Raw genomic sequence first — 22690 nt, 5'->3', positions numbered from 1 at the left:
TGCCCGCCTCCCTGCGAGCCTCCTGGGGGGCTTGGAGGTGTCCCCAGCCATGCCAAGGGCCCTGTCCCTTCTTTACTGCCTGGGCAGCGGCTCCAGTGCAGGGACCGGCCCACCAGGCCCCCTCCAGACGCAGTACAGATGTGCTCCAGATGTGCAGGGGAAGCCGGTGCTGAATTCAGTGGGAGTCCAAGGGGAGGACAAGTCCGCAGGCGAGCACACATATAGGGAAGGGGCAGCAAGATCAGACACGTAAGGGACAAATCAGGGTTCATCTCCCATCACACTAGAAATTGGGTGTCATGCCGCCATTTGCCTCAGGAGCTGGCATCCCAGCACCCACAGCTCTGTGCCCTTGCCGTCCCATACCATAGGGATCGTCCTCCAGTGTTTTCCACTGGAGTCAGATGTGGCAACTGGCATTATGGAAGCTGAGGGAGACCAAAGCCAACACATACTGGTTTCCTTTTTTTTTTCCTAAAAAAGTGCATGCATGATATTTAGACATCACATCTAACCCACTCACATGTACTTGAACAGCACGGCAGCCAACCCTAAGGCAGTGACACCTCCATAATATTCCAGCTGTTCCAACCTAAACACGGCTAATTGGGTCCTCCTTACTTCCCATGGCTTGAGCCTTGGGGGGGGAGATCACACTTTCACACTTTTCTGTCCCCTGGCAGGACTCTTTTTTTTTTTTTTTTTTTTCCCTACTGATTTTCAGAAAAGCTGCAGTTGTGTTGCATTCACACACACCTTGGGAAATGCAAACTTCACACGGCATACCAAACGTTATGGGGCCAGTGGCAAGGAGCACAAATGCTGGAAACGCTGTTAAGGGGTGCACTGCTGAAGTCAGGAAAGTTACACCGATGATAAGGTCAGTCTGCCAGGGCCAGGGTCTGTGTTTTGTGTTCTGACACATTAATCCAGTGCACTGAAATAAAAACAGTGCGGTTGGTACAGGTTTGTGCTTAGGCAGTTGTGAGCAATATTTGGTTCTTCCTGAGCACTGCTTCTGTGCAGTGAACATTTAAAGGAAAATATTTTCAACTAGTTAGGGAAACAACGCGAAGTTGGGTAATTCGGAAGCCTCCTCAAGCTGTGCCCGTGATGAGAAGGAAAGCCCTCATGCTGACAAACCTTGACTCAGAGTCACAAGTGATGTGTGTCTGGGATCACTGATAACACGAGTGGCTGCTTCCCAAAGACATCTCTCACCAGACTTCACAGGAAACGAATAAAAGCATTTTACTCACCAGATAAGGGCATGAGCGTGCAGAAGGAATCACTCAGAAAAGCCCAGCAGAGTGGCAGGGATAAAGTCCGTTCCTTTGGGAGCGCAGGCTGCAGGAAAGCGCAGAGGAGAGCTGCTCGGTACCCTTGAGGAAGCTTTTCCAGGCTCGCCCCTCACACCGACCGCTCCTCCTGCGGCGAGGCTGGGCTGAGTGGAGACAGGGCTCTGCTGGGAGGAGGCTGGAGGCAGAGGGACCCTCCTGCGGCACGAGACCTTGCTCCTGACCCGAAAGCTGTGGCTGGTTCGGGGGAGCAGAGGCTTGAGCGCATGTTGGTTTTCTCTCCCTTAAGGAAAAGCTTGGGAGAATGGGTTAGTTGGGAATGACGACACCTCGGGGATCAATAGCAGGTTTTTGGGTATCAGGCAGTATAAGGCACCAATTACTGTGACCGTGAAACAGTAGCCTTGTAAGCACGTGCCAGATATAACACATTAGTGCAATCGTATCTCCAGTATTTGCACGCTGTGCTTCAGAACGAATAACAGAAGCATTTATATATAAATCATAATCGCAGATACGCTCTGAGTTACAAAAATGGCCTTGGTCAAGGAAGACAGCTCAGCAGATTGCAGACCATACCACGTTAGCTCAGGACCTGGCCGAATACCTCTGGAAATGAGGTTGTTGGTGAGATGCCCAGTGCTTTCAGAGAGCTCTGCTTTGGCCCATCCCAGCCCAGTGGCAGGGGCGATGCCAGACCTAAATCCCCCTGAGTTTGGTTAATGGTGACACGAATCACTCGGGGCATCACTCAGACCCTGATGTCAGTCCTTAGTCATATTTTCCAGCCTCACATCCATGAGTCCTCTAAAAGAGAAGAATTACAACTCATTGTTGGTCTGTTTCCACGCTTTTACTTCAATACAGTTTCCATTCCATTGATTTTATTAAAAGCAAGCTAAAGGACAACTCCCTGTCCTGCTACCACAAATGCTCCACTGTGGTCAGTGCAGCCATACACGGGCACAGAAACCTTTTGCTTACAGGGGCAAGGGCAGGATCAGTGCCTTGTTGCAGGCTTTATTTTCTAGCAGAGCAACCACCACAGAGTAGAATACGATTTCTTAAATTAAACACAAATAGATCAGCTCTGTACAAGAGCGCTACAGCTAAGGGGGACCAGGGGCCTCCCCAGTGCATCATAAAGCTTGATAAAATGCTGCATGAAGTGCGATTAGAGAGTATTTCCCAATGGGTAAAAAATAATATTCCCCTGAAACAGCAGCTTCCTGAGAAGTTTCACATCTGTCCGGCTCTGGAGAGCTTCAAACAGGCCTGTCTGCTGAAGAAACACAGCTTTGATTGACTTATCTGCTTTCTCAAAAGAGCCACTACGTGCTTTAGGCTTTAAGGAGCCTTAAAGCTCAAGCTAGATTTCTGTTCAGAAAAAAAAAAAAATAAAAAAAAAAATACATGTACAATAGCTAGGAGAGAATAGTATGAGAAATATCTTTATTTTACCATTTTCAAATGGCTATTTCACTACATAAAAGGAAGTTTTTATTTTTATTTTTTTTGGTATATTGATATTCCAAATAAAATTTTAACTTTTGGTTCAAAACAAAATACCTCTCTGTGTTTTATTAATCCGTAACACCCACTCAGATCTCCATGCTGCCATCAAGTCCAGCTGTTGAGGAAGAGGAGCCGTTCCCTGGCTATGGGACTACAACGTGGCTACTCTGCCTGTCGCTTCCCAGCAAACCTCTGCCCAGTTCATATTTTCACGTGCCAAGCAGAAGCATTATCTGCTTTTTCTTTGTGTTTGTGTGTGTGCGTGACTCTGTATGATCTGAGCGTAGCTCAGTCAGTGCTTGAATGTCCTGTTTATTTACACTTACACTTTGGAAATCCTAATCTCTGCATTTCCCGTAAGAAACAAAATCCGAGCCCTCACGTGTCCCTTACTGTGTGAGCATCACTTTTACCCAGGCATGTTACCAGACCCATCGCCGTTCCCGGCCCTCGTGGTCCCTTCCCGCTGCCCATGGATGTTCTCCCCGGCGCCTGGGAAGAGCAGATCCTTGCCGAAACGCCCCCATCCCCACCGCAGGCTCCTGAGCAAAGGCACTGTGAGCTGGAGGTGGAGGCAGGAGGGCAAAAGCATGGGGGGAGCCCATGATGGGCACACGTGGGGCTGCGAGATGAAGAAATCGTTGCTTAAATCCTTCCTGCCACACAGCCTCAGCCACGGCACCCAGCACTGCCTGCACCTCCACCAAGCCAAGGGGCAGATGATGAAGAAAATCGCACTCGGGTTCCCTGTGTCCTACCTGGATAAAGCCATTTGGAGCCTCTGGTAAGAGTGAAGATGCAGAGCGTGGTGTTGCCTGTTCAGATCACGCTGTATATAATTCACCATTCACAGAGATACTGCATTTCCCTAAAAAAAAAAAAAAAAAAAAAAGATGATGAAACACCAATGCTTTACTGCATGAGCTCCAGTGTCAAATGATACAGAAATTTAGCTGATTTAGCTGCACCTGTTAAAAACAAGCCACGTGGATTCTTCTGTATTTTACATCTAACTCATCTAGCCTTCAAAATGGTAGTGGGTAAAGGAAATAAAGGAAACTAATAGAAAATATTGATTTTGGAGTATGTCATATAGAGTAATTTATTACTGCTAAAAACGCTTCGAAGGTCCCAGATAAAGGATTTGCGGGGTGGGGGGCAGAAATTGGTATTTTTCTCCTCTGGGATTTTACAAAAAGTACCGGGAATCCTAGGTTTGGTTCAGCCCTGTGTTTGGGGTGGCTGGGGAGATGTACAATGCTGTTGTACAATTGCTGTACAATGCAATTTACACCCTGATGGTGGCACAGAAACTGCTGAAGGCATTTAAACCCTTTCTCCCAAGTGCTCCTTAGACAGATAGCTAAATACAGCTTAACAAAGGCTTTGCTGTTCACCTCTTCTGCTGTCTCACTTGAGTTTTTCTTTCAACGTGGCTTTATCTACATAAGATAAACAGCACATGTCGGCTGATGAACATTCAGAGCATCTGTCTGTAAGATGCATAAGGTCACAGATTTTGGGGGGAGCACTGTTTACTTGGGATCACTTTTTCTATTTTGCAATCAAGGCCAGGTCTAGGGAGATAAAAGCACTTCAGGCCTGTTATCTCTTATGGGGATGAACGTAACCCTGTGCTGCGTCTGACTTGATCCCACAGCTCCTCCTGCCCACTGAGACTTAGGCTGGAAGGACTTAACATCGCTGAAGGCCCAGGTAAACATCCCCTCATTTACCCCGCATCTGGCAATGATGCAAGCTGGAGCCAGAGAGCGCAGGTGCAGGAGATGTGCTGGTCCCAGCATCGTGCAGGCATAAGGAAAACCCATCCAGGAGGTGTGTGACACATCTGGTGGGGCAGGGCAGAAATCTGTGCAAGCTAAACGTTTGTAATTATGACTGTACTCACAGAACAAACTTCCAGGATGTCTGCTCCCGTTGCGGTATCTCTCTCTCCAAGTGGACACCTTCGAGCCGATATATTCTCTGCTTGATCTTGGGCTTGTCTGACTTAAATCAGGCAGAACCTGTTCCTTCAAGCAGAAGAAGAATACCTAAAATGAGAGGTGGCAGCGTGCCAGGATCATTGCAGTCAGCATATAATTGTGGTGGGATGTGTGGATTTGCATACAGAGGCTGGGAACACCTGCCCTGCTCCAAGTGCCCAGATCAGAGAGCAATCCCTGGCATACAGAAAGTTACGGGTAACAGAGCTTTGAAGAGAAAATAACAATGACAACAACAAGAAAAAAGAAAAAAAAAATCCGACCCAAAGTCTCTGTCACACCCTGGAAAATCCAACCCATGCAGTGCCTCATGCAAGGTTTGGCACTAGCTAACTTTACTGTTCAGATTCTGTAGAGATCAATAAAACCTATCAAAAGTATGTGTGCATTTATGCACAGAAACACCAAAATATATTAATTACAAAGTTTCCAGGTGAATATTTGGTGTCCAAAAGTTTTTGGAGTTATTTTTCTAAAAGGTAGCACCTGAGTTTGCTCCTAAAATCAGAAGGCTTTTAAGGGAACATATAACGGGCATTTAGAGTTACTGTTCACTGCTTGCAAGTATCTATTGCAGACTTTGAATCTGTGTTGCAAGCAGAGCTGTGAAATTGCAACCAAAGTATAAAGTAAGTTTACAAAACATGACTTTTTTCAGGATGCTACCTTCAAAAGGCCTTGTACAAGCCAGCATGCAGCATGCACTTGCCACTGCTCTGTGAATGTGCTGAAAATAACTCAGCAGTGAAAAACCCACAGCCTGCAGCATGATGGGTGCTCACCAGACATGAACAACTTGCTTTTACGCAGGTGTCACTTACTTTTTGAATGAGTGAAACAATAACATCGGTTGAAAAGAAAAAGTCCAGACCATTGTTTTAAGTAAACTGCCCTTCAGCCCTACTGATAAGCTTAATGCTACAGGATGGCAGACTCTGCAGTTTTAAGAGCTGCACTGCACTTATGTAGACCTTCCTTTGCAAATACATCAATGAAATGAAAGTGCTCAGGATAACTAGCAAAGACTTAGCACGTGCAGAAGCCAACAGAGCCGAGAGTGTAGCATTGCAATGTATCAGACCAGCTCATTTCCCAACCTCTGGACGTGGGATATAAATAGCCCATCTTCGTGGTGAGATGTGTGTTAGTGCTTGCAGCTGGTCAGTTGTGATCCTGCTGTTAGCCACAGTATGTTTGTAGATAGATTTTAGGTTTTTTTTTCCCCCTTCTGGTAACACCGGGCTGAAGTGCAGTTACTGATGAGCTCTCAACACCGATGGCCCCATTTACATCAGAACCAAACCCAGTTATCTCTGTCCTCACCATCTGTCTGAAGTAAACACATTGAAATTTTCAGACTTTCTTGGTTTTACCGAAATTGCCTACATAAGACAGCCACCTTCTAGGCAAGGCAGTGGTGGTAGTTTTATGGGCCTCCAGAGCTTGAAGTATGCATTTAACATTCATCTATTTAACATTTCCTGCAAAGTTCTGCTCAAATATCTGCTAGCTATCCCTTTAATTCATCATCTGTTACTCTTTTTGTTGGCATTCTCCATTTAGATGCAGAACAAGCCTTCACTTGTTCAAAACTGTACAGTGGTATTATTCACTGACTTCCATAACTCTTTACAAGGGCTTCGAGTGTGAAACTTCCAGTCCCGTTGCTGCTTGGCTGAGCTATTGCAAGTCGCACTCGCCTGTACCTATTCATGTCCGTGGCAGTACTCATAAATTGCACAAGAGTGGTACAAATAGTCTTCCTTGAATTCATGCAGACTATTTACACTGTTAAGCAATGTATACCTTACAACGATTACAGCTCTGTAAAGAGAGGAATAATTAAAATGATGAAGTCAAGTTAAATTATAAAACTTTAAGGAGTAGCATTCATTAACGAGTGACTCATCAGTTCTTTCTTTAAGCATCTTCCTCAGTTGCAGCGTGAGTCAGATATTGTTACAGTTATTACCAACAAGGAAAACTTCTAAAGCCAGTACATAGAAAGACCCAAATGAAAATGTTTTGGTATTTTAACTAAAGCTGGTCTCTTCATCGGTCATGTAAATGGTTAAATGAGAGACAAACTGTTCCATATATATACATATATATTTCACCAGCAGGGCCACTTTATGAATCCTAAACTTTGGAGTAACTACTACTTTAGCACTTCTTAAACTTGTTTTCAAAGCCACAAAATGCACATCTTGATGTCCTAATTAGAGGGTAGTACATAATTACTGGGCTTGTGTGATCTCATCCTCCAAGCACGATTCCTCTTCTAGCAAAGCTCCTGCTGCTCATTACCTCGCTCAGGTTTCACTTGAAGGCGGCTGTCCTCGCTCCATGTGGAGGTCACCCAGCAGACACTCACAAGAGATGCCTCGAAGAATCGCTCCTGGATGGTGGGAGACCGTGCTGGCATTGCCAGCCTCTGCTCTGCAGCACAAAATGGCCATGGATGCTCAGCCCACCTTCGGGCTTTTTGCTGACCTGCCTTTCTCGGTTGCTGCCAATCCTCCCAAAAAGGGGACGTGAGAGGTGAAGGCACTTGGGATGCTGCTGTCTGCACGTTTAGAAGGGGGAGAGGGCTCTGCGGTGTCCTGTGAGCCTACGTCTGGATTGCACCTGGCTGACCTGTGGATGCTGCTCCACACAAGCTCCCTCTCTCCAGACATGGAGCTTCACTGCATGAGGGGTTATTTAGCTTCCTTCTGCCTGCTAGACCTGGAAACCACAAAAAAGATTTTTTTTTTCCCTAAAAACTTTCTGGAATCTGACATTTAAGGAAAAGAAAAAAAGATCACAGCTTTCATCCCAAATCGAGACCCCAAGTTACTGTGTTTTCAGCTTTCTGGGCTTGAACTTTAATGGAAGCTTTGCTTTGTTCTTGTGCTAACTCCTTTTCCCACTCCTCAGGCATCAGGATTTAAAGAAATCAAATTTTAAAAAAGGATATTTGTTTATAAAAGAATGGAAAACAACCACCATTCCAAACCTGCCTAGGGTTTTGCTATCACAACTTGGAAGGCAAGAATGTCAGTGCTGCAGCCACGCTCTCCCAAGGTGGTTATTTTGGAGGAGCCAGGAGGGCTGGGGCTGCTACTGCAGGGGAAAAGAATATCTTGCCCAGGCTGTTCTGCAAGAATAGACCAAGAAAAGCAGGGCACAAACCTCTGAAGCAGGTATCAAAGGATTTGTAATTTGCCTGCCCTGCTGTCATTTCATATTCTGTCTCATCACGGTCGCAGAAGAGAGGAAACACCACTTCCTCGGGCTCTGGAAAGGGATTGCGCATGTTTGCATCTGCAGGAGCTTGCAAGTATGCAAAGGAGTGTTCGTGGAAGGTGAGCACTGATGGAAGGAAGCATGCAGATACTCAGTGGGGAGGAAGCAAAGGATTCCTCTTGTGTTCCTTTTCTTCCTTCCTTTCTGTCTGTGAGGAGATGAGGTGCTGAGATGCCTAAACAGTTTCTGCGAGGCCTAGCTTCTAAAACACAAAGACAATTTAAAAAAAAAAACCTCTAAATTAAATGCTAAATATTTTTTTGGAGAAGCCATGGGAAAGAGACCTTTTCCTGCACAAGATTCTCAGTGATAAGTACTGGTTTTCCTTTCTGAGCCCAGAAATCAAAATAAACAACCCTTGCTGATGCAGGACATGTGACCCATGGGCTCACTGGAGACATTTAGCTTGTATTCTGAGATCAAATGGCACGATCAGATAACCCTAACTGAGGTTTTCTAGACAGAATTTGAAGGAGGAAAAAAAAAAAAAAAAAAGAAGCAAGTTTCCAGCAGGAGCACCATGTTGCAATGAACCTGCAGTGTGGAGGGCATGGATGAGGTGTAATTTGGAGCGTGTTTCCACAGGGCAGCGTGGTACGCTGCAGTCCCTGAGTTGAGTGCTCAACAAGGGAATGGGTAAAATGGGAGAGAAAATGCCTGGGAGAAAGAGGACAAAATACCTGGGAGAGTGCCTGGCTGCCAAAAGCTGCAGAGCTGCCAGAGGAAAAATACCTGCTTGACAACCCTTTCAGACACGCTAATAAGGGGAAAACCCTCCCAGACCCCCAGATTCCTGCTCTCTAGACAAGAGCTAAGATCAGGTGGGAGCTAGGCAGTGACTGCAAATGAGGACGTAAGAGAGATACAGGTACAATCACTAGAAGAAAGTGAATGTCTCTGTGGCTTTCTTTAATCACCCAGGTATGTAGCCCTAAAGAGGAGGACAGCAGGCATTTTGAGAGGGAAGGAATGCTGGTTTTATCTTGCTGCGGAAGCTAAAATGGAAAAGCAATGGATGCCATACGGTGCAATGCTGCACTCCTCCCTTACGCTGCCTGCGGAGCAGCGTGGAGCAGGCGGCCGTGGGAAGAGCACTGTGCTTCAAGTACGCGCTATTGTAAGTAAAAACCTACGTGATGCTTCTGGGAAGAGCACTGTGCTTCAAGTACGCGCTATTGTAAGTAAAAACCTATGTGATGCTTCTGGGAAGAGCACCGTGCTTCAAGTACGCGCTATTGTAAGTAAAAACCTACGTGATGCTTCCCAACTACCCCTGGAGGTAAGTGTGAGGCGCATGGTGGTGCTGCAGCGCTGCTGTAGAAATGTGACCCAAACCCGAGCCAAACCACGAGGGGTCTGCCCAGTGAGGCTGTCCTGTGTAACGTGGTGAAATACCAAAGAAATCTCAGCAGCAGTTTGGGTGCTCTGTAGGACACGCACCTGAGAGCGGACAGCCTGCTGAAAGCAATGTGGGCCTTCGAAGTGAGAGCTGCCCCGTTGCCCTCTTGCAGGAGTGAGAGGAAAACTCCTGAGTTTGCTAACTGGCCTTCTAAGAAATTCTGCTGGAAAAAGTGTTAACTAAACCGATTTTCCTTGTCAAATCCTCACTCAGCAGGACAATGTTACAGGCACTAAACATGACAGATTCAGGGACAGGGAGCTGAGCAAACGCTGGCTGAGCACCGCCTGCCCCACGCCTTCCACCAGCACTTTTCTGTTCCGACCTTTTCTTTAATTGCCTGCTTCCTGATGGATAGGTAAAATCATCACTCTGTGGGGCAGAGAGAGTTTGCAACGGAGCAGCTCCCTCAGTGGCTTGCTGGATCAGCTTTTCCTCTGTAGATGACCACAGCTGGAGTTCCTGCTCCCGTAGATGCACTGGGTGTGTAAAAGGGAAGGTCTGTAGCAGGAAAGAAAGCCTCTTCTGCTCACTTCCTCTTCAGCTGCTAGCCTGGAGGTCTGTCGGATCAATCAGTAACTCCTACTTTACCAAGCCTGACATGAATCAAGCGCAGCAGCGCTTCCCACGTCCCTAGGAAAGCCCTGCCTGCCGGCTGTGACACTTCAGCCCAGCTCCTGTCCTGTCTGCTCACACCCAGCGCTGCTTCTGGCAGGCGGAGCGGGCCGGCAGGAGTGCCAGAGAGTGCTCCTGAGCAGCTGGGCCTCACAGCAGGGCCCTGGCCGTGGCAAGCCCTCCTACAGCCTCCTGCCAGCACCTCTCCCTGTTAGAAAGTGCACAGGAGATACACTTGTACCAGCTCAGAGCCAACAAACGGAATGGAAACGTCCTTGGGTGGTATATGGGTACATCAGGTTTAGGTCTCTCTGCAAGCCCTAACTAAGACTGTGCACCTTGAATGCACATCCGTGCTCCCGCCTGCTGTACCTTTACATCCTCGCTCCCTTCTCACTCCTCCCGTCCGTTGTCCCCAGCAAGCCGACCAGGAGGAGATCGGACGTATGGCAGGTGGGTCAACCCAGGGGTTGTTCTTCCACCTGATGCACAAACCAACACGTCAGGTCCCAAACGTCGCCCGTGCTTGTGGGTTAGTCCTCAACACCTACACAGTGCAAACAACAGTGAGCCAGCCTTGGGAGCTTCTCTGCCTTGGTAGCGTGATTTCCTGCCAGTTGTTCCCTGTGTTGTACACACGATTTGGAGGAGTCTGCAGGAGATCAGGAGGTGCTCACGTAAACTTGTAGATGACCAAGTCAGCACAACCTGCTAGCAGCATCAAAGCAACAGACCCAGTCCCTTACAGCTGGGGCCAGCTGCTAAGCCACGGCTGACAAAATTTTTGCTCATACTGCATAAATAACACAGGTCAGCCAGCGAGTCAGTGGGAACCGCACGTCCAATGCAAATTGGGAAAGATGACAGCACCCCCCTGAGAAGACTCAGAAAGGTACATGAGAGCAGAAAGACTCCTAGGCCAGTTTCTTCCCATCCCCTAGGGATTAAATGCCCAGAGACGCTTTTCCTCTGAAAAGTTTTTAACATTCAAGCAAAACTTCTTGATATTTCATAGATTAACATTGCATACTGCTGTTAATAATGCCTTGTGCAACTTTGTCTTTGAAGAAACTACGCAGCAAGCCAGCAGCCCCGATGGGCAGAGCAGCCCTTAGGAAATGGGGCTAATCCTGAGGGATCCTGGTCCCCTGGGATCAAGAAAGATGCGTGCAGACTGGAGTGAATGGGGGAGAGCTGTGCAAGGAGGCACCGGAGGCCTTGCCCAAAACTGGCCCTCGAGCGAGCATGAGTTCTCTTCCCTCCTCCTTCTGAAGCAGTGGGAAATTGCCAGCAGGGTTCCCAGGAGGTGTGTGTGGGGATTCTTTATTTATTTATTTATTTTTGTAATAAAATAAAAACAAAAACAAATGTAAATGTGTTTGAGAAGGAGAAGCTCTTGGGAGAAATTAGTTTGCAGAAGTGCTATGGGACCTTGACTCTGTGAAATTGTGCTGTTTGCCAATCCTTTTGTACATCACTTGTCTATTCCAGGCTAATGAATTTGTAAGTTTTTCAGTTCTGCCAAAGAGAAAAATGAAACAAGCTGCTGCAATACCTGTGCTGTCTGTGAATGATCTATTTTCTTTTAATTTGAGTTACAGCACAGGAAGACAAAACTCCTGTCGCAAGACTTAGTTAAATTGATTCAGGAGTTAAGGTCACTGAGAAAATAAATGACTACGCTAACATAAAATGTGGTAAACAAGAACAAGAATTAATGTGACTGTAAGTGATCAATAAAAATAAAAATTAAAATTAAAAAAAAAAAAAAGAAGAAGAAGAAAGAGAGCAATTGCCGAGAAAAAGAGACTTACCCAGAGCTAATGCTGAGTCCTGGGACTGACCCAGTGGCTTCACTGAAAGTGATTCCTCTCTTTTTGCAGCATGTTTAAAACGATGATGTAAATGATATAAGGAATTTTAGCAAGATTAAGTAATTCTTTTCTTCTGAATGAGGGAGCAATCCTGGATCCTTCCCTCCCAAGCAAGGACCAGTGCAAGTGTCTGCAGAGGGGCATGAATGGCATGCTTTGCTGTTACCCCTTGTTGAATGCTATTTGACAATATCTGAGGAGGCAGAACAAAGAAATATGCAGGTTGCAAACCAGTTCAAATGAAAAAGCATTTATAGCAAGGAAAAACAAGTAACTCAAACAACAATAAGTACAAAAATATTAGCACAATTAGGATGTTAAGCTGAGTCTGCCTAGAATACTTACAGTTGTATATGCAGCAGTATATAAAAATCATAGAAAATGAATGGTTTGCGAGCAGCAGGAGATTAAAACACACATTGCACAGGGGCATGCAAAGCCAGTGGGAGTCCTATCTGGATTTCAATAACTAGTGTCTCCCTGCCGCAGAACCCATCTTAAATTAGCCATCATTTCCCACTCTGCTTCTAAAATGGCCTGTACGTAACCTTCAATCACGCTAGAAATATCTGAAAATAGATATTTTTGGTCATGATTCAGATCTACCTCTGCATGAAATAAAACAGCTTGGCTTTTATTTATTTATTTTATTATTTTTTAAAAAAATTGGCTATTTTCTAAAGCCTGGTCATGACCAGGGGAGAGCTTGCCCACGGCTCTGCCCAGAGGCAGGCTGAGCAGAGGAGGAGCGAGGAATTGTTCTAGAGTGCGCACTTTAACATTTACAAGTCTGACACGTGTTTTTGGGACGTATAAATGAAACCTGAAAAGGCAACCTGCTTACACAGTGGGACTGGCTGCAAGGAGTGGAGTTTGAGCAGTCAAAAGCATGGTCATAAGCTTCTCTTCATCACCAAGGCCCTGTTTGCACAAGTGACCTGATTTCATTTCATAGAGCTTTAATTTTCTATATGCAGACCACTAGTTTAAAAATCAAACCAGACATTTCAAAGTAATAAATAAAGCTTATTTTGTGTTACAGAGGGTCAGTTCCAGGTGTCTTGTAAATTCAATTCTAAAACCTTTTGAGGTTTTAGATTAATAATTCCTCCAAGATCGTATCCCTGGCGCTATCCTTCAGTGTGAGCATATTTTTTAGCACTTACTGAAACATCCTATGATTGGGAAGATGGAGAGGCAAAGGGGGAACGTTTTGTTATCAGACATAACAATTCTGCATCTGCTGCCTTGAGATGCCTCGTCCAGACACAAACGAGAAATGCCAAAAGCCTCCTGCACCACAAATTTGATCTAATAAACCCATCACCGTGCTTACTTCCTAACTGCTGTAAGTGAATTCTGGTCAGACTGCTGTTTTCTGATGCCGGAGCACTCGCACCTGGGTGCCAGGAACCGCAGGCGTGAGGCCGCTGCTCCTCTGTGTCAAAGCACCCTCTGCTGGACCAGCCGGACATGTGAGTGATTCACAAACCTACAGCATCATCCCTCCCTCCCCTGCCCCAAAATGGACAAGTAGGTGGAGGGGTTGCCTTCCTCCAGCTGCATCCTGGCTCCAAGGAAAGGTTCCCAATAGCCCCTTGTCCATGCAGGGGACCCACACCCCGTGCCAAAGCTGCCCCCAGGGGTGGCGCCGATCCAGGTGCTCCGTACCGCATCAGGACACGAGTTTATACAGCTCTTATCAATAAGCGGCTGCCTGCAGCAGGGTAGCTTCTAACGTGCAAGAAATGGAAGACCCGTGAGTGCCGGCTGGACAAAAATTGATGGCATTACCACCAGACTTCACAGTAAACCGAGTTACGCGGTAGTGTCAGTGTGAGCTTTCCTGGCAGGCACTTAACTAGGGTACAAAACCACGCACTGAGCATCCAGCCTGACCATAGCAGTCACTCACACAGCCTGTGTGAGAGCCTTCCTTATGGCCAGGGAGACGAGTCTCTTTTTTCAGGACTAACCAAACGGATTACCTTCACCGTGCAATGTTTTACAACACGTACTCAAAACGACGTTTTACACAAGCACGTAAGTGAGAAGCAGTAAAGCAGCCACTTGCTCTGACTCGATGGAGACCAAACACAACGGCAACTTAAATAAACACAGGGGCTACGGTTAGTTTGCAACAAATCTCTCCTAAATACGGCTTGCTGGAGCAGTGTGACATCTCACAAAGACAGAAAGTACAGCACACCCAGTGAGCAACGCGACGAACTGGAGATGAAGGGATCCAAGCTTTTTGAAAGCGAGAATAAAAAGTAGGTGAAACATACGCTTGAGGAGGAAGGAGCTCTGTCATTTTGTAAGGGTTTAAGTGAAAAGAACGTGAGGCAAAGGTACTCAAGGAAAGGCTTACTCCTATAAATAGCTTTGCATACGGACTCATTAGCAGAGGAAGGAATTTAATTGACGTTTTTAGTGCAGGTAAAAATGGCAGGGAGGCATCAAGTTGTAATAGAGAGTGATCAGTGTAGAAGAGGTGGCACAGTTTCAGCAAAGAACATTATAGGGTTGGAGACTTAGAAAGAGATGAAGGAAGAAATCATACCCTAAAGGAAGGTAAGAGAAGGAGCAGTCTGTACAGCTGTTCAAACTATTTGCAGTGAACCATCACTCAGCAAACTTCCTTTTTCCTGGAAAGCAATGAAGATTAATAATGTCCCTTTCCTATGAAAAAGACATTGTAAATAAGTATAAAAATCTGAGCCCTGAATCGACTTATTTTCTGGGATGTGTGTTCCACATGGGCAAGAGCAGGTACTGTTTCTTGCTTTACTGCTGCAGATATCATCTCTCCCTGCCAGTCTGATTTCAGGATCCAGGTGGAAAACACACAAGTTAGTAAGATCTTCTTCGAAGTGTACTTTTAAAGCTCACTAACTTCGACAAAAACAAAACAACGACAAAAACTCACAAGCTTTGGTTATAGATGTTAGCTAACGTCCCATTTCCTGACTGCTGTCTTTAAATTCCTGGAAATGGAAAACTAATGAAAAATCAGGCAGAAGAGGCCTTGCCCAAAGCTTCCACCACAACTCAGCTCCCTGAACTCCAAAATATTTGCTCAAGTCTGAAACTGTGCTGCTAACTTTATCCTTTTGTCTCCTCCTTCTTCCCGTGCACTCTGAAAATTTGGCTTTTTCATTCCCTCCAAGCAATTACCTGCTCAGACCAAGGCTGTGTCAAAGTGAACTCATTCTGGGCTGTTATCTCAATTCAGCCATGTGGAAATAACTTTTTTTTTCATTTTCTGAGCTTTCACCTACTTGAATTTTAAACCTCACAGTTATGGCTCTGTGTAATTTTCCATCAGTTTAAATTCAGTCTTTCATCCACACCTGGAGCTGGAACAACTCATTCTCAACGAGTAATGCATCCAGTGATGGATGCATCCAGTCTCTTTTAATTTGCAGGATATCTGAGACCAATTGCAATTTCCTCAAACGTATTTCTTGTTCTACCATTCCAGACAGAATTATTTTGCTCTTTAAACTGTAGTTGTAAGCACCATCCTGCAAACATCCACACAAATGTTTAATTTACCAATTATTTCAAGAAGTACATGTATAATTATCTACCAAGTCTGTTTGTAAACAAATACTTATTTTCCAGACTGAGACTTACTCAGCTATGATGGATCATGCTTGTGACTGGTTCCAGCCCTTGGATGGGAGAGCAAAAATAGTTGTGTAGCAAATATATGTTTCTGTTTTGCTGAGTACTTTTGCGTCAGAGTTTGACTTTAACTCTTAACAAATATTTGTCCCTATAGAGTTTGTTACCAGAGAGCAGACAAACTAGCTGCCTGAACTCACTCAATTTTTAATTCATGGCATACGTATTTTTTGCAATACCCACTTTCAAGGACACGGCTGTACACCCTCAGCCAGCCACAAAGCCTCTCATTGATAGTGCTAAAGCCAAAATCTGTACGATTAAATTATGGTGTTTTTACCAAGCTCCTTCAAAGAGAGTAGGAAGGCTTGTTAACAGGTTCATAAATCCAGGTGAAAAGATTAACCCAGCTGTCCTGACATATATGTTATTACTGAATATATATGCTCTTGGAACATGGCAAATAGATCTGTGTTTACTGTTATGTGCTGATTGATGTCACTGTTTCCCAATATACTTGGGGATACGAGATCCTGAACACCTATCAGCATTATATTCCAATATATCTTTTATTCTACTGGCTCAGGTTAAACATCTCCTGGATTCCTGATAATATCAGGCATTAGGCAAAACTAACACATGAAGAAACCAGCTATCCATGCTAGCACTCTGCTAGACTTGCCTTTGCACTTATCTGAGGTGCCACTGCCCCTGGACATATGCTCGTTGCTCTCCTTTATTTAAATGCTACATTTTTTTTCCTTTAAATGTACTTACTTTTGAATAGAAGTCTGAAGAACAACTGGTATATCCTAATTTAACCTATGTAAAATGAAAACCACCTAGCATCTCTCCAACAGAGTTTAGAGTCCAATCTCCTGGTCTCTCTGCAAGAAACACACGCTGAAGTCTTAAGAGACACCGAATGCCTAGGCGAACTAAACAGCGAGCGTTAGACAGCTTTATCAGAGCTGCAGTTTGCTCCAGACTGCCCTTGGGCAGATGATCCAGGCTGAGGCTCAGCAGGGTCCTGCTTTCGCACCAAAGCCTCTGGCCACCACTCAGGGCAGCGCCACACACAGCCCCAACTGCCACACCACCTCTTGTGGTTTATAGATGCCGTCGATACCTTCCAAAATCTCTTGACAAGGTTTTCAAAGGTGAGTGCATATAGCTCGTGGATAGGCCAGTTTATATAGTCTGTATTATCTGTTTTCACGTTACCCAAATTATTTCCTACTAGTTTGTAAGATTAAGAAATGACTGCGGCAAACACTTTTTACTTTTTTTTGAATATGAATAATCAAATTTTATTGTAAGAAAAATAACTTCTTTCTAAACTAAGCCCCCTAAATCCTCATTTCTTTTCTCAAGTCACATATTTCAGTGTGGAAATTAAATAAGCTCTTTCTCTCCTCACCTTTATATCTGTCACATTCAAACAATTGCTCTATTCCCTATTCCTCTTGTGCACATTTCAAGAAATTCTTTCACAATTGATAGTTTGGGGAGAGTATTTACTACTGGAGATGAAGAAGAACTTGTGCAGATCCTTACTTGGTTTTCACACTTTTCCAGTACCTTCTGGCACACTGGGAATTTTGTACGAAAACAAAACTAAAAAAAATTGCTGTAGATACCTCTTTTTCATAAAAAAAAAAAAAAAAAAAAATCAGCACAAATTCCCAAGCATATCAAAGCTGTTGCTACGCGCATTCTCAAAGATGCATCAAATTGCCAAATTCTCATAGTTCTTCCCAAAAAGTTTAATATGAGCTTTAGGAGAAACACTCTTTTTAAGTTACATGAATTAGTTCACAGATCTTTGTTTAATGACACTGTCTGGCAGCACTTCAGGCTGAGGTTTTTAATAGTACCTTATTATGCAGCTTCACAGAAGTCCATCACCTAGTTTTGCAACCTGAATTTGTGCATTTTGACTTGCTAGGTGTCAATAACAGACATGTTTATCACTTGCAAAAAATGTAGAAGAAAACAAGAGAGGAAACAGTTTGTAGCTTAAAGCCATCAGTAAACTCACCTGAGAGGTCTCCACCTTTGTAGTGATCCTTCTGCTGCCTCTGAGCAGTCTTTCTGGCACTCAGGCTAAGCTTCAGATGCAAAAGTTGCAGTGGTAATCCAGAAACCAGAGACAGGACCTAGAAAAGAAATAGATACTTCCTCAGTAACAGTGATATAAAGATGTATTGCCTTCTGATGCACCACCTCACTGAAAGCCCCTGTTGGAAGAGAACCTGTGCCGCTGCCTTGCTGAACAGTCACTCACTGGCTGTGATCCTGACACATCTCCAGCATCAGACACACGCCCCAGCTCCCTCAGATACCCTTCAAGAAGAAGAAGAAAGGAAAAAAAAAAAAAAAAAAAGGCTTGGAGAGCACACTCGTCTTCAGGACGTTGCCGCTGAACAACTGCCTGACTACACACACGCTCTCTGGCTCACAGGGCCCAGAGTGGTTCAGCCCTGTTGATCCACACAGGGCCTGGGCTGGGGCTGCCACAGCTCCTCTCTCTCCTCTGCACTTTTTTCTGGCAACCAAAGGCTGCCAGCAGTGTGGATGTGTGCCGGTCTTGCTGAGAGATGGCAGCAAACTTGGCCAAGTCAAGCAGGAGGCCTCAGGGGGCTCCCAGTTTAGGCACCACTCCTGGTATCAGGAGTGACTTTTTGTCCACCGTGCCTGTTTGTGGAAGCTGCAGCCCAACCAGAAAGCAACGAAAACGCACCAGGAAATCTGCAGAGAAGCTAGATCACTGAAAGAGCTGTATCATCTGTATTTTAGGTGTGAGAGCACTGTGTACTGGGAGAGAGCAGGGTTAAAGCTGATGGCGACCCAAGAGGGTGCTGCTGCCCCTCGCGGAATCAAATGCTGTCCATGCCGCCACAAAGGCCAGCACACTACGCAGGCCGGAGGCCGGCGTGGCAGGAGAACCAAACCTTGCCACGGGGGAGAGGAAAAGCGTGGGCGAGGTGCTGCATGCGGGGCCCGGCTGCAGCTCCTTCCCTTCACCCACACGAGCTGGCCAGGGAGCCCGTGGGGCCCCACCGCCTAGAGGCTGCAGCCTTGTGTGAGGCCCAGGGAGAGGCGTCGGCGGCGCCGGGTGAGGCCTCCTCGCGGCAGCCTGCTGGCTCCTGTTGGGGGATACGCAACAGACCTAATGCATTAACTCCACAAAACAGCTCACTCTCTCTCTGCCTCAGGTGCCCTATTCATAAATACAAATAATGTTTCTCTCCAGCCAGGATTCATTAACATCAGTAAAGCACTTAAGGGTTCGGATGGAAGCGTTTTCTCTATAAATAAAAATATAGGCCAATAATATTGCACACTGAGCTACCATCCCTTTAAGAAATGTAACTGAAATACACTTAGGGAAGTAGAAAGGTTTCTGGGGGATCTATACACTTCTAGAAATTTCGAAAGGGCTCAGAGAGCAAAGGCTGAGAGCTGGCTCTGCTCCATTAATGTAAGCCCTGCTCCATTAATTTGGTCTCACTTTAATAAGGCAAGTTATCAGATATAATTTTTCCAAGACAGTGCTGGACATGTAACCCAAAATTTTCCTTTCTGAATGTTAACAATAACAGTCCCTTTTGCCAGAAGCTCTTTACAAATGCACACGAAAGAAAACAGCAACAGTAAATTAAAAAGGTCTGTTAGGCACCTCATAACATTAATTGGCATTTTATGGCTCTTTATATGTTCAAAGCAACATGCACAAATTACCCAATTAATCCAAGCTGCTAGGGTTTCTCCTGCCCCATCGCACCAGCCAGCTCTTTGCCTGCTGCATGGCCGGGACCCCATGTGAGGAGAAGATGGGTGGCATGACCTTGCATTGGCCAGCTGCCTTCAGCCCTTGTGTGCTGGGCAAACCTGGACAGCAGCTTGCAGGAACTGCTAAATACCCTCACAGGGCCGATCGGGCCCTGGAGCAGGGAGAAGGCCATGGCACGGCATCACAAGCCCACACAACGTGGCCCCAGAGGGAGGACAAGGCCTTGTTTGAGCCTCAGACTCAGCAAGTAGGGAGGGATGGGGTTGTGATTCGTGCAGCATCCCCCCCACATCTTTATTCCCAGTTACAGGTGCGGAAGCTCTTCTCCAAGAGCTGAAAGAGCAGAGTGTCCACACAAGCTCCAAGCACTGTGGTGGACGACTCCCTGGTTGCCTCCGAACAGTTCTGTGCATCACTGAAGACCACCGAATTATCAGCGAAGCACGACTTGAAATCCAGGCCTCTGAGACCACACACAGCCTCCCCAAAGCTTTGCCACTCTTACCTATCCCTAAACATGAAGTTTCTTTTCCTAATGCAAAATACAATTATAAACAGGTTAAACCAAACAAAGCTCAAGTGTCCCCTCTTCTCCTCTGGGGAGAGGAGAAAGAGTGAGGTTTTCTCCCTTCTCTCAACAAACAGACCTGTTTGGGCAGCTAAATGGGTTAATGCAAGTGGCTGAACCACCGGGACTATCCACATGGGAAAAGTGAAGCAAAAGCTTTTAGCCTAAACCTCAGCAAAGGAGATTTGTCCTGTCAATGAAGACTTTGACTAATGTGCCCTATTATCTCTCCTCACACCCCCATTTCACTGCCGGCTGGGCCTCATTCTGAAGCATTATGCAAAATGTCAGTACATGTTATTGATCTCTGGATGACTCTCTGTGTTGAATACATTCAGAGCTACAAACAATTCTCTTTTTAAAGGTAGAAATTATTTAAATAACTGAAATGATAGCCCATTAAGATCAAATGCCCAATTACCTTTGATTTTAACCACCAATCAGGTTTTCATGTGGTATATATCAATCCACAATAAACTCACGTGTTTTAATGATAGCGATTAGCTAAGGTAGGAAGCACTTGTCTCAGATCTCTAAAGGTTCCTTCAATATGAGTCCTCAGATCTGTCTTTTGTGGGTGTCTCACATTAGATCACTGCCCCATTGCACCCACATCTGCTTTAATCTCATGAGAGTCGGTGGTAGTGCAGAACTGTGGGGTATTGGGCGGGGAAGTAGTGTTTAGGATTTCTAATTAAACCTAAATAAACTTTAACTGTAACGTAATCATTTAGGAATGTCTAGCAAAGACATTGAAATATCCTCAATCATAAACAACTCGGACTGCACTAAATTCAGGCCTTCAGATTAAAGCCTGACAGATTTCAGGGACATTTTGAATTACAGCACCAGCTCAACCTGGGCTGCAGAGTAGATCCCAAACCCAGAGGTACTTTACTTGGAAGCAGCACCCCAAATGCCCCTCACACACCATGCCAGAGGCGAGTCCCAACTCTCAAGCAGGTTCAGTGACATGGTGCCCAAGTTGCACAAGGACTGATAATTTCCCTCAGGCCCTCTCCAAAACTGATGACATCAGTTGAGTTGCACAAACTCCTCTGGAACAGGTAGACTGAAGAAGATGAACATGCACATGATCAAATCATTTTAACCTTTTCTTACACTTATTTAAGAATCAGTGCTTATGCAAACCAGTTTAACATCCCTACTGTGTCTTTCTCCCAAACCAGCAGGACAGAATTTAATATAAAATTTAAAAAAAGAAGCCTCATTTTCTCTAGCTTATGGCAGAGCTACATCATTGTACTCTTGTTCTGGTTCACCCTTTGCATTTATATTTTCTGACAGTGACATTTTCTGAAAGCACAAATGTAGTCTGGCTGCTTAAAAAGCAAAATTAAATACATGATTTTTTTCTTTATCTCTCTTTTCCCCCTTCTGTCTTCCCAACAAACCAACCCAAAGCCCTCAACTCAAGCCTGCAGCACCATCCAAGAAACTTCTGGCAGTGCACTAAATTAAATGCGTACATAAACCTTTCCGAGGCTTGTGGTCTTCTATGCTCAGCATTGTATGGACTGCAGAAGCAGGTGAGAGCAAAGAATGGTGGCCGACACCGTTCGATTTCAGCACAGTGCTCAGCCACTACTATGTGGAGGGCAGGACTGCCATTTCTGCCAGCTCGAGGTGAGCTGCCGAAGGCTCCCTGCTGAGGCAGGTGTGGTTGCTAGCAGGGCCTCACATGTAATACTAGAAAGTGCCTCGCTCAAAGCATTTTTTGCCTAGTGCTTTCCTTCAGGAGGTTTCTTGCTCCTCATCACTGTCGGGAGGTGCAATCCCAGCAGCTCAAAAGACTGTTTACCAGACACCATTGGGCAGTCTAGAGGGAAGTCATAAAAAATGTATTTTTGTAGCTCAAAAGCGGTTCTGTCCAACTAAAGCCTGACGGTGGATTTGCCTACTAAACCATGCAAGAGCTCTTAGTTGCAGGCACACACGCAACGTGACTCCGTACTGACCTGGGATTTCCCTCCAACCTCTCCTTTGCAGTAGCCGCAGACCTTGCAGAGCAGCAGGGAGGCAGGGGCCAGGCCAGCCGGTACCATCCTGGTGCAAAGGGTCTAAATCTGCCCAATCCAACAGGGTGTACCCACTGACAGAAGGTCTAAACCGACATGAGGACACTCAGCCTGTCTCCCTCTGCGCTTCAGTGATCTATAGACACATATTATACGTGGCTAATCCCTAATCATGCTTACAAGAGCTTCATACTCATTATTCAGTGAAATATAAAATATTTCTATTAAAACTTTTCTATCTGCAATTATTCCCCTGGGCACAACAGATAACAAGTCAGCAGGCACAGATTTAATTATCAGTTTTTACTGTAAGATGATGATGTTTATTGATATCGCTATCAGACAGACACTGAAATGAAGCAGATGTTAATCTGAGGTTAAGCTCCAGGAGGCGCCTAGCAGTCTGACCAAAGGGACTGATGTTCATCAGATAATAAAAGAGAGAGGCTCCCTCCCTCCCTCCCGAGGCCTGCACAGAGCTCACAGAAGTACCGATGTGCTTTGCAGATTCCTCCTCGCACCATTTCCAACCCATTCGACAAGCAGCATGCCCGCTAATGCAGAGCTTTCAGTCAGTCCTAGTAGACTGTTTAACCTAACATCCTATTTTGCTTACACAGGAACTTTAGGGTTGGTTTCGGTTTACTTTCCCCAGCACATCC

At 45.4% G+C, this 22690-nt stretch overlaps 1 long non-coding RNA gene across 1 annotated transcript; it reads right to left on the bottom strand.

Annotated features, from left to right (window-relative positions):
• Positions 1 to 11870: 11870 nt before the first annotated feature.
• LOC136790761 (uncharacterized) lies at positions 11871 to 18126 on the bottom strand. The gene is made up of 3 exons (XR_010831295.1): positions 17667 to 18126; positions 14559 to 14643; positions 11871 to 12188 (listed from the first exon to the last, which is right to left on the bottom strand). It is a non-coding gene; the product is annotated as an uncharacterized lncRNA (long non-coding RNA).
• Between the last annotated feature and the right edge of the window lie 4564 nt (positions 18127 to 22690).

Source organism: Anser cygnoides, chromosome 4 (genome assembly GCF_040182565.1).
Source record: "Anser cygnoides isolate HZ-2024a breed goose chromosome 4, Taihu_goose_T2T_genome, whole genome shotgun sequence".
NCBI classification, from domain to species: domain Eukaryota; kingdom Metazoa; phylum Chordata; class Aves; order Anseriformes; family Anatidae; genus Anser; species Anser cygnoides.
The sequence above is the reverse complement of the archived record's forward strand: the minus strand, read 5'-3'. Positions and strand labels throughout refer to the sequence as shown.